Source organism: Giraffa tippelskirchi, chromosome 13 (assembly GCF_054371585.1).
Source record: "Giraffa tippelskirchi isolate mGirTip1 chromosome 13, T2T-mGirTip1v1.2.pri, whole genome shotgun sequence".
NCBI classification, from domain to species: Eukaryota; Metazoa; Chordata; class Mammalia; order Artiodactyla; family Giraffidae; genus Giraffa; species Giraffa tippelskirchi.
In genome coordinates, this window is record NC_137287.1 from 25,370,535 (window position 1) to 25,383,652 (window position 13,118).

Below are 13,118 nucleotides of genomic sequence, written 5' to 3' on the forward strand. Positions count from 1 at the left end.
AACTCAGCACTACTCTTGTAACCCAAACTATCCCATTAACGAGGGCACTGAAGGAACATCAGATGATGGTTTCACAAATATGTTTACTGAAGAGCTCTGTGGTACAAGTGGAGTGATTAACACCCCGGGGAGATCTTGGTAAAAAATGTGCACAATACTCTTTAATTTGATCTGCTTTCCCTGTAGCACCTAAATATTTAGGGCAAATAGAAACTAGTTCTGATTTACAATCTCTATAAAAATTTTAAACAACCTAATAGGACATTTGATCATGAAATTGCCTGAAATAATGTTGGCACTAGTCAGCTATATTTCTTCGAAATGGCCTGTAACTTCAGAGCAAACCCCCAAACATGGATTTTTTTCCCTGCTAATAACAGTCTTATTAATAAAAGAATGATTTTCTTTACTGATCCTCGGCAGCTGTGTTCCAGTGCCTTTGTTCAATAAAGGTAGAGATAATAACTGTCAGTGGAAGGAAAATGTGCAGAGGTTCCCATGAGGAGTGGTAGGAACAAATCTTTTATTAAATCATATCAAATTGTGTTTCTTGTTTCCTTTTTTTTATTTTGTAAGTCACAGTCATATCTGCTAGTCTTTATAAACCTTGCCTCCCATTTGTCAAAAAAGACTTGGAGGCTTGGTGTTCTTGAGGTTAAATGCTGCGTGATCAATCAGGGTGATATATTTCATATAATTAACTCCATAATGGCATTCCTGAGTCTGTCTTTCTTTTTACCCCTGCTGCCATCATCTGAGATTGGTTAACTTCTGAATGCATTCTCAGATGTTCTATGGATGCCTAAAGAAAGAGAAGTGGAAAGGTGTAGTGGATATCTGGGGTTTTTAACCTGTCCACAGATTCATGCCCCTCTTTGAGCAATACCACCTCCATTTCCCTTTGAGGGTAGGTGGCTCAGATGGGCCTATCTATTTCTAGTGCTATAGGTGGGCATATGACCCAGACCTGGCCAATCAAAACATCATCACTCAAGTTGGCCCAATAAGAGCCAGTGCAAACCCAGGGACTTTTACTACAACTATTGGGAAAGAGAACTTTTTTGATTGGAATTCTTTAAAGAACAAGATACAAACCAAGCTTGATTTTGGTTATCTTTCCTTTCTATGGGAAGAACACTCTTGGAAAAAGACAAAACAGAGAAAAACAGCCAAGAAATGAAGGAAGACAGATTCTTGATGCAGAAGACAGTTGATGCTCTCATTCTAATGCTTGAATCTAATTATGCCTAAAGTCTCATCCATCAATTAGGCAAGCTAATACGTTTTATTTATTTATTTATTTTTGCTTAAATCAGTTTGAGTTGGGTTTCTGCCTCTTGCCTCCAACAGAGTTCTAAACACTTGTGTCTTCGAACTTTCGTAGAGTCTCATGCACAGGAGAGTGTGTTCAGCACCAGCATTGCTCATGTCCATAATAGTAACATGACATCAGCTCTCATTTCTTCTGTTGTCTGTGGTTACCACTGGATGATGGACTGTCTTCAGGCTCGAGCAACTGTTCCACTTCATCAGAGTGTCTTGGCTTAGTCTATCTCCTGTCTTTCCAAGAATTCTCATTGCTTGAATGAGTGATGATTGTCCTACATCCATGCTCTGAGATATACTATCAATCTGCGCTATGTCCTGTCTTTCCTTACCTTGGCCCAGCAGCTCAGTGGCTCCTTCTGAATACAGTTGTACTTCTTTCTGCCCCAGGGAGCAGTCAACCTGAGAATCCCAGGCAGCCAGCTATTGGGATCTTCTCCAAGCTTGGCACCTCTAAGATCTTCAGTCCATTTCTAGTTCTTCCCTTGCCTTGCTCAAATTAGGCAATGACTCTTCCCTTGCCTTGCTCAAATTAGGCAATGACCTTACTTGTGGGAGAAGAGGCGAGGTAGACAGGAGTATGGACGAACACTTATCATGAGCCTTCTGCATATCAAATGCTGTGCTTCACTTATGTGTACTCATATCAACTTGTGTTTCCAGTTGTACTTAATGAATGTCATTGTATACTTGATACTTTTTATAGTCTGGACACTGTTCCAAGTGTCACCAAGTAGTACGATTTAATCCTTAGAGAATCAGGAGAGAGGCATTGTTATCTCTGTGGATAAGTTGGGGCTCAGGAAGGTTAAGTAGTTTTCCCAGTGTTCTACAATGAGGACTTGGTGGAAGCAAGATTTCAGCTCAGCCTGAATGACTCTGAATTTAGTTTTCTTCCTTCCTAAACTGACACTTGTATTATTAGTGTGAGTCTGTGCATCTCTCTCACTTGTGAACTTCCTGACCTCATCCTTCTGTATTTTCTTTCATTTCCAGTACCCACTCCAGAGCCTTTCATGGAGTAGGTTCTCAAAAAATGTTTCCTGAATAAAGGAATCTTTACAACTTGTAAGACAACTATTTTCTTTCCATTTACAAAGGAGCAAATTTAAGCTGAGGGTGGTTAAGGAAATTTCCTGAAGCCAGGAACAAGCATTCATAAAATATAATCCTATAATTCTGAAATTTCCTCCTTCAATTGAGAATTGAGAAATATATATATGTTAAAGAGAGGAGTCTACAGTCTATCTGTCCTTGTCAATATAGGTAAATGAAGGTTCTATTCAGCTGAGTTAACATGAAAAAAAACAGCATAGCCATTTTTGTAGAAGAAAGCTGCATCTGTGTTACTGAATCTGTACTTGAATCTCTTATAACTTGTGAGCAGGCAAAACATTGTTTAATGGTGCTGGATAAAGCTCAAGTGAAAAATGACTCCAGTGGGGAAACCTTTTATAGAAATGGAAGTGATTGTTTCAGGAATCTGAATTGTAATTTTTTACTTCTAAGTCTATTGTCTCTTAAACCCTGATCTACAACCTGGACACATCTGACCTGGAATTCTGGTGACTTTAGCTGCGTAGGGAGCACTGTAAAGAAAAGCACTCAAGCTCGGAGTGTGGAGGGAAGCACCAATTTGCTATACAGCAGCAGAAGCTGGGACTCTTTTTAGATGGAACCAACAGCTCTGAAGGACAGCTCAAGGAAAAGACATCTCCCAGGGCGTTTAAGAACACGAGACCTGAGCCCAGGGCCTGATGCAGCTCTCTCCGAAAGCTCTGCTGTTCTGTTAAGCTAATGATGAGTTTCCTCTTCATCTCCTCCCCACCCCCCCACTAAGACTAGGCAGAAATGCAAGGGAAGAAAAAACAAGAAGCAATTTCCAAAGTCTTCAGAGTCCCTAGGATGGTTTTTGAACTGAGTCACACTGCTGTCATCCTCCAGGCTGCTTTTACTTTTGGAGTAGTCATTGGCAGATTAATGAGTTTTCTGAAAGTTAAGAGAAAATACCAGCTTAAAATAGCACTAAGATTTTCAAGGACATTTTTTTTTTTTGTTTCGGAAGACAGTGAAATACTGTAATCACTGTGATGTACTCATGAATGCATCTAGGTTCTGTCATTAGTTAAAATTTCCAGCCGTGGAGTCAAGATGCATGTAATTTACTCACTCACTCACCCTCCATCCATTTATCATCCACCCAACAATCCATCCATCCATCCATCCATCCAGCCAGCCAGCCAGCCAGCCATCTTCTACCCATCTAGCTACTCGTTTTATCCACTGCTCAACATTTATCAAGCATAGACAACATGACACATATCATCTAAGGCTATTAATACTTGGTTCTCAGGGAGTTCCAAGATTTCATTTTCTGCTATACTATAATTTTGCAAGGTAAATTTGCTCTTGGGGTTTCCATTAAAGTGAAGCAAAATGTTGTATTGAGTTCATATAGGCTTTGACTCTTATATAACTGTACACATGGTATTGAAAATCTTATGCAACTTATTCGGGAAATGATGGTCTATGGTACAAGTTGCTGCATCATGCAAAAAGATGGGCCACAGGAACCCGTTTTTGTTTAGGCTTTTTCATTAGAAGCTGTGAAGTTGTTGAGCTCAAGTTGTTGTTTGGTTTGGTCAGGTGTTGGAATGACTTAGATTCAGATGTGAGTGAAATAATTCAGTACACTTGCATTTTGTTATGTTCTACTATGCTGAAGTCTAGCAGAGAGCATTTCTGAACACAGGTGGTAGAATGTGATGCTAAGAGTGCAGGATCTGGAGGCTCACAGCCCTATTTCAGACCCATCTCCTAGCATTTACTTGCTCCCTTGCTTTGGGCAAACTCCTTAACCTCACTGAGACTTATTTTTCTTCCTTCCTTTTTTTTTTTTTTTGAGGCTTATTTTTCAAAACAAAAATGGGACAAACAGTGATACTTACCTCCTAGCATTTTTGGTGAGGGTTAAATGAAATAATACACATAAAGCAGTCCCCCCCCCCGCCAACCTTGGTGAGCAATGGTGGTACTGCGGGGGCATGGAGCAGATTTATTCACATTTACTGGTCCAGAGCAAATCCCTCAAGTTTTTATTTCCTTCTATTACATGTTCTCCTCAATCTCCAAGTCTCCTTAAACTCCCCTCCCAAGCCACAGGCACTCATTCTGGTATCCAGAATACCTACTTGCCCAGTTCCCCATTTATATGTTACTGTATAATAGATACATGTACCTAACTGATAAAATATATAGAGTTGTCTTTGTATGTTTTGGTTAGTTTACATAAGTAGTTTGGGGTTCTAAACTTCACTCTCCTCCACTCAACTCTATATTTTTGACATCTCTTCATTTGTTCTACTTAAAGCTAATTCATTAAATTCTGAGTGTTGCCTGGGAGTCAATGTATGCACAGACCACAGTGCATACACCTAGAGAAGAAGATAAGGGACATCAAGGTCTTGCTGTCACAAGGAAATCTACAGTGAACAGCCTCATGTCTGCATCCTTATGGTTTTGTGGGCATTTCTCTGGGGCACTGGCCCAGGCAGGGGATTGTTGGGCAGATGAATAGTTAATTGCACTGAGTACTGAGAGATTGCTATTTGGAATAGTTGCTTAGTTTATACTTCTCCCTGGCACTTGATGTTCTCCGACTTTGTAATTTTTGCTGATCTGATTGGGTGTAAAGTGATAAATCATTGTTGGTTTAATATGCTTCTCTCTGATTACTAACAAGGTTGAGTATCTCTTCATATACTTATTAGCCGTTAATGTTTCCTCTTCTGTTAATATTCTTTTCATAGACATTGCCCATTTTTCTATTGAGTTTCCTAAAATTTTCTTGCCTCTTTTTTTTTGTAATAAGAGTTTCTCTAGATATCAATGTCAGCTCAGTTTTAAATATCCTTTCACAGTCTACAAGCTGTGAAATCTGTGGGTGATGTCCTTTTCTGAGCAGAAATCTTAATTTTAATGTAGGCAAACACTTTATGTTTTTCCCTTATGGATGACCCTTTTTAGAAATTGCTTAGCAACCTCCCACTTCTAAAGTCGCAAAGATATTTCCTCCATTTTCTTTGAAAACTTTTGTAATTTGTCTTTCACTTTCAGGTGTGAAGTTCCAATTTTATTTTTTCCATACAGAGAACCAATTTTCCCATGAAAATCTACCAAATCATTCATTCTTTCCTAATTGGGCTATGAGACCAAATCTCTTACATATGTAGGAATGTTTCTGGAATCTTTACCACACTTAAACAATTACTGTGATTTAGTAATATGTCTTAATATTTAGTAAAATAAATCTTTACTCTCATTTTCTAAAATTGCCTTAGATAATCACACCTTTTAAATTTCCACATACACTTTAGAATCAGCTTTTCAGATTCCTCAAAAAATCCTGCTGGAATTTTCATTAGAATGGCATTAAATCCATGGATTAATGTTGGGGGAAAATTAATATCCTTACAATATTAAATTATTATTTGATGTCATATTCACAAACATGGGATTCGTCTTACATTATTCAGGTTTCTTTTTAGTGGTCTTTATAAGCATTTTCAGAGAAGGCAATGGCACCCCACTCCAGTCCTCTTGCCTGGAAAATCCCATGGATGGAGGAGCCTGGTAGGCTGCAGTCCATGGGGTCGCTAAGAGTCAGACACGACTGGGCGACTTCCCTTTCACTTTTCACTTTCATGCATTGGAGAAGGAAATGGCAACCCACTCCAGTGTTCTTGCCTGGAGAATCCCAGGGACGGGAGAGCCTGGTGGGCTTCTGTCTATGGGGTCGCATAGAGTCGGATACGACTGAAGCGACTTAGCAGCAGCAGCAGCATAAGCATTTTACTTTTTTCTACGAAGCCCTAGAATGCAAAATGAAGTGCATTCATTTTGGGGGGCTGGAGGGATTAAATACACGTGTTGACCTAAAACAATAAAATAGCCAGCTGTTTTATTAGAAAAACTGGTTTATTCAAAAATAGCAAAGAACTGTAATTTAATGCATGCAAATTATGGCTACCACAGGTAAGCCCAGAGAACAAAGGAGAGACCATTCTTTTATACAGTAGAAGGGGTAGCTGGGAGGGACTGTCAGAAACAAAGTCCATTGAAAGAAACTGGGAGTTTGAGTTATGGGGGCTTTTCTTTCTTTTTTAATATAATCTTATTTATTTATTTTTGGTTGTGCTGGATCTTCGTGGCTGTACAGGTTTTTCTCTAGTTGCAGTGCATGGGCTTCTCATTGTGGTGGCTTCTCTTGCTGTGGAGCATGGGCTCTAGGGCTCGTGGGCTTCAGTAGTTGTAGCGCACAGGCTTTGTTTCCCCAATGACATGTGGGATCTTCCGCATCAGGGACTGAATCCTTGTCTCCTGTATTGGCAGGCAGATTCTTTATCACTGAGCCACCAGCGAAGCCCTATAAGGGGACTTTTCATTAGCTGCATTGTGATGGTCTCTCATGGGCTGGGCTGTTACTGAGCAATGAGAAATTCTTCCTTCCCTCTGCTGGGTAGTAAAGTGGAAACCTTTTCGTATTGGAGATGTCAGGTTTATCTCTTCCTATCGGGTTGCCAATTGAGGCTGAGTTGCAGGGTGTGGAAGCTCCCCTTTCTGGTCCCCTGACACCATTTTAAAATGAGGTTTCTGCCCAGAGGGATGGGATGGGGAGGGAGGTGGGAGGGGCGTCCGGGAAGGGGAACACATGTAAACCCATGGCTGATTCATGTCAATGTATGGCAAGAACTACTACAATATTGTAAAGTAATTAGCCCACAACTAAAATAAATAAATTTATTAAAAAAAATAAAATAAAAACAATAAAAAAAATAAAATAAAAATAAAATAAAATGAGGTTTCTGTTTACTAATATTCACAAATTATATTTTTGGTTGCTATCATGTTTTAAATATTCTGTACAATACCTGGAACATGGCAAGTGCTCAACAAGTTGTATTTATTGCTGTAGCTATTATAAAAGGGGAGGGGGGAGTTGAGGAGGGAAGGTCTCCAACTGTCTTTAGGAATCATCATGATGTGATGGAAATAACATGGATGTGGAGTCAGACATACTGGGGCTGTGTGACCTCAAACATGCTTCTTGACCCTCTGGGCCTCTGTCTCTTCTACAGTGGGAATAATGTGCAGCTTGCCAGTATCCTTGGTAGAGTGTGAGGATAAAACGAGATTGCAAACTAGAGACACAGCCACTGGAACATGAAAGCCCAGAAAGGGGTTCTCTTTCTTCTCTAGGGAAGAAATAAAAAACTTGGTCACAGCGGTGCCATTTTCCCATCAAACCATCTTCTTTCCTTCATCTGAAGTCAACTTTCAGACTCTGTCTTTTCTAACCTACACTATGAAGCAAGGCAAAGGCTAACGGAGCTCTGCCAAGACAATGCACTGGTCATAGCAAACACCCTCTTCCAACAACACAAGAGGAGACTACACACGGACATCACCAGATGGTCAACACTGAAATCAGATTGATTATACTCTTTGCAGCCAAAGATGGAGAAGCTCTATACAGTCAGCAAAAACAAGACCAGGAGCTGACTGTGGCTCAGATCATGAACTCCTTATTGCCAGATTCAGACTTAAATTGAAGAAAGTAAGGAAAACCACTAGACCATTCAGGTATGACCTAAAACAAATCCCTTACAATTATACAGTGAAAGTGACAAACAGATTCAAGGGATTAGATCTGATAGACAGAGTGCCTGAAGAACTACGGACAGAGATCTGTGACATTGTATAGGAGACAGGGATCAAGTCCATCCCCAAGAAAAAGAAATGCAAAGAGGCAAAATGGTTGTCTGAGGAGGCCTTGCAAATAGCTGAAAAAAGAAGAGAAGCGAAGGCAAAGGAGAAAACAAAAGATATACTCATCTAAATGCAGAGTTCCAAAGAATAGCAAGGAGAGATAAGAAAGCCTTCTTCAATGATCAATGCAAAGAAATGGAGGAAAACAATAGAATGGGAAAAACTAGAGGTCTCTGTAAGAAAATTAGAGATACCAAGGGAACATTTCATGCAAAGATGGGTACAATAAAGGCCAGAAATGGTATGGACCTAACAGAAGCAGAAGATATTAAGAAGAGGTGGCCAGAATACACAGAAGGACTGTACAAAAAAGATCCTCATGACCCAGATAACCACTATGCTATGATCACTCACGTAGAGTCAGACATCCTGGAATGTGAAGTCAAGTGGGCCTTAGGAAGCATCACTATGAACAAAGCTAGTGGTGGTGATGGAATTCCAGTTGAACTATTTCAAATCCTAAAAGATGATGCTGTGAAAGTGCTGCACTTGATATGCCAGCAAATCTGGAAAACTCAGCAGTGGCCACAGGACTGGAAAATGACAGTTTTCATTCCGATCCCAAAGAAAGACAATGCCAAAGAATGCTCAAACTATCGCACAATTGCACTCATTTCACACGCTGTCAAAGCCATTCTCAAAATTCTCCAAGCCAGGCTCCAACAGTACATGAACTGTGAACTTTCAGATGTTCAAACTGGATTTAGAAAAGCCAGAGGAACCAGAGATCAAAATGCCAACATCCATTGGATCATTGAAAAAGCAAGACAGTTCCAGGAAAAAATCTATTTCTGCTTTATTGACTATGCCAAAGCCTCTGACTGTGTGGATCATGATAAGCTGTGGAAAATTCTGAAAGAGATGGGAATACCAGATCACCTGACCTGCCTCTTGAGAAATCTGTATGCAGATCAAGAAGCAACAGTTAGAACCAGACATGAAACAGACTGGTTCCAAATTGGGAAAGGAGTATGTAAAGGCGGTGTACTATCACCTTGCTTATTTAACTTATATGTAGAGTACATCATGTGAAATGCCTTGATGAAGCACAAGGTGGAATCAAGTTTGCCGGGAGAAATATCAATAACCTCAGAGATACAGATGATACCACCCTTACGGCAGAAAGCAAAGAAGAACCAAAGAGGCTCTTGATGAAAGTGAGAGAGTGAAAAAGTAGACTTAAAAGTCAACATTCAGAAAATGAAGATCATGGTATTTGGTCCCATCACTTCATGGCAAATAGATGGGGAAACAATGGAAACAGTGAGAGACTTTATATATTTTTGGGCTCCAAAATCACTGCAGATGGTGACTGCAGCCATGAAATTAAAAGACACTTTCTCCTTGGAAGAAAAGCTATGGTCAATCTAGACAGTATATTAAAAAGCAGAGACTCAGAGGGATGGGATGGGGAGGGAGGTGGGAGGGGGGTTCAGGATGGGGAACACATGTAAACCCATGGCTGATTCATGTCAATGTATGGCAAAAACCACTACAATATTGTAAAGTAATTAGCCCACAACTAAAATAAATAAATTTATTAAAAAAATTAAAAATAAAAATAAAAAGCAGAGACATTACTTTGCGAACAAAGGTCAGTCTAGTCAAAGCTATGGTTTTTCAAGTAGTCATGTGTGGATGTGAGAGCTGGACTATAAAGAAGGCTGAGTCCCAAAGAATTGATGCTTTTGAACTGTGGTGTTAGAGGAGATTCTTCAGAGTCCCTTGGACTGCAAGAAGATCCAACCAGTCCATCCTAAAGGAGATCAGTCCTGGGTGTTCACTGGAAGGACTGATGTTGAAGCTGAAACTCCAATACTTTGGCCACCTGATGTGAAGTCTGACTCATTGGAAAAGACTCTGATGCTGGCCAAGATTGAAGGCAGGAGGAATACGGGATGACAGAGGACAAGATGGTTGGATGGCACCACCGACTCAATGGACATGAATTTGAGCAAGCTCTGGGAATTGTTGATGGACAGGGAAGCCTGGAGTGCTGCAGTCCATGCAAAGAGTCAGACATGACTGAGCAACCGAACTGAACTTAACCAGATGGTTACAGAGAGTGTATATACATGAAGAAAAGTGGAAAAATTAAAAAGAAAAACCTATCCTCCCAGCATCCCTTTTTCAAAGGTATCTTTGTCTTTTCATCTTTAGAATACATACTCCTTAAAGACAGGAAACACAGTGAGCATTGTGGTGGACCCCACACTTGGTGGTTTATCCAACCACAATGAGTCTATATCTCTTCCCAGGGATTGACTTGGGGATGGGCAGGTCCATGCCAATCTGAGCCAATAAGATGCTAGGAGGGGCTTTCTGAGGGCTTCTGGAAAAGAAAAGTCCATTTTCCTCCTCCAGCTTACTTGAATTATAGAAGCCCAATGCCCAGTTTCCACAGGCAACACTGTCTGTGAGGGGAGCCACACCGTGGATGAGCTCATGCTGTGGAGTGGGAAGGGGCACAGTGTGCAGAGATGGTCTGGGTTCCTAATGTAAGCGTTGACCTCCTGCATCAGTGAACCTTGATGGTCCCTTCCCTTGTCCATTTCCTCTTACATCATGAAAAGTAACACTCCAATTGATTTAGTCAGTTTGAAGAGTGCTATGCACTGAATTGTGTTCCCTCTCTGTTTTTGGAGATGGGGCCTTTGAAGAGGCAATTAAAGTTGAAAGATCATAAGGTGATGGTGGTGAGGACTGTTGTCCTTGTAATGAGGAAGAGACACCAAGCATGCTTGCACACAGAGAAAAGGCCATGGGAGGACACAGCAAGAAGATGTCATCTACAAGCCAAGCAGAGCGGTCTCACTGGAAATCAACCTGGATCTTGAACTTCCAGCCTCCAGAATGGTGAGAAAATAAATTTCTGTTGTTCAAGCCAACCAGTCTGAGGTATTTTCTTATATGGCCTTAGCAGAGCAAAACAAATGGGAATCTCTTTATTTGAAGTCTAAAACACTATAATATATTCAAATCTTAAGTCTTCAGCATGAGTCTGTGAATAATTGATGCTCGAGAAATGTATGGTAATCTCCATGAATGTGAGAATCATACTGAATTTATGGATTACTGTGAAGTACACAATTCTACGTGCTTTAGGTAGTTTGAACTTCCTAATGGCCATTGGTATAGGTGTAAATTTACTATTGTCTGCATCTTTTAGATGAGAAAACTGGGAATCAAAGAGGGTAAGTGATATGGTAATATGGCTGTGTTTGAATAGATAAGTGATCCAGATAGGTAAGAACCTTAGGTCTTTTCACTCCTATTTTAGTACATTTTCTAACATGCTCAATTTCCACTAGTCTGTGAGAAACTTTGAAGGTAGAAGTTACAGCTTTTATGTTTTTGTTACCAAACATAGAAATAAATGGCTTTGTTATATCTTGAAACCAACTCTTACGGAAAGATGGGGGAAGTGATATCTCTTTCCAAAGTATTTTAACCATGTCCAGCACTGGCTGTGTCCACTTCACAGGTGTGCTTCCACCTCTGATATAACTTTACATCCAGCTGTCAGCACAGATGTAACAAGCAATGATGACATTGCAAAGGTTGTACTGCCTAGAGAATTGTTTCAGCCACAAACAAAGGAATCAAGAAGCCAAGACACAAGAGATAGTTTAGATCTGTCATTGTGGGTGCCCCTGGGAGCAATTTGCACTCAACATATAAATCAGGTTCAGGGTCTCTCTAGTTAATACAAAGCCTTTATTGCCATTAGATTCTTCAGAATATTAAATTATGACACATGGACATTGGGTTTATCAATAACATGCCCCATAAATCCAGTTAGCATTTTCTTCTGGGTGTTGCACCTTGGGAAGCTGCCTAAGTACCTTGAAGGTCCTACCCAGCTCTGGCCTTGAAACTCAAGGAGGGTCTGAGACATGTCAAACTCTTAACTGGTGTAACATTATCCGTGTTATTTTTATTATAGCCCTTTGTGCCTGTCTGGAAGCTCTTCTAATGATAGATCTTGAAGATTAGATGAGGGCCTCCCGTCCGATGAGGTTCTGTCATTTTTAGAAGGAGACTTGGTGCTATGGGAGTGGCTCTATACGTCATTGGTTGTTTCTGTTTGCTTAATGTCACTTTCCTTGTGGAACTCCCCTGTGTGTGTTGCAGGGCTCTGATGTGACTGTCAGTCATGGAATCCCCCCATCCTTCCTCTGTTTGGCTAGAGGGCTGGGTCTGTGACCCTCACTGGTCCATCCAAGCTCTCTTTTCTGGGAACTTGAGTCTTGAGCCACGACACACAGGAGTGGGAGAAGATAGAAACAAAATTATTTAATTTTGAGGTTGTTGATGAGTTTCTGCTCCCTCTCACGTCTTTAAAAAAAATTTCAGCTTTATTGAGATATAATTAACAAGTAAAATTGTAAGATGTTTAAAGTGTACACTGTGATGATTTGATTCACATATATGATGTAAAAGGAGTCCTTTATCTGGTTAACACATCCATGAACGTCTCTATCTCCATCTATATCTGTACCTGTCTTGGCTAAATGCTCAGTTGCTTAGTCATGTCCGAGTCTTTGCAACCCCCACCGACTGTAGCTGATCAGGCTGCTCTGTCCACGGGATTTTCCAGGCAAGAATACTGCAGTGGTTGCCACTTCCTACTCCAGGGGATCTTCCTGACCCAGGGATCGAACCTGGGTCTCCTGAATTGGCAGGCAGATTCTTTACCACCGAACCACCTGGGAAGCCCAAACATCTGTCTTACTGACTAAATTATTTTTGTTTTGTCCTGTTGTCCTTTGCTTTTACATTTTCTCACTTCTCTGATTAAACTTATTCTTTGGCTAAATTTTTTCCATAGACAACAGACAGGCTGAGGACATAGTTGGTAGGGGGAAGACCATGGAGTCCTGCTCCATTTCAAATCTGTATGCTTATACCTCCCCTTCATTTCTGTGGTCTTCCAAATATCTTTTCAATAAATATTAATTCTT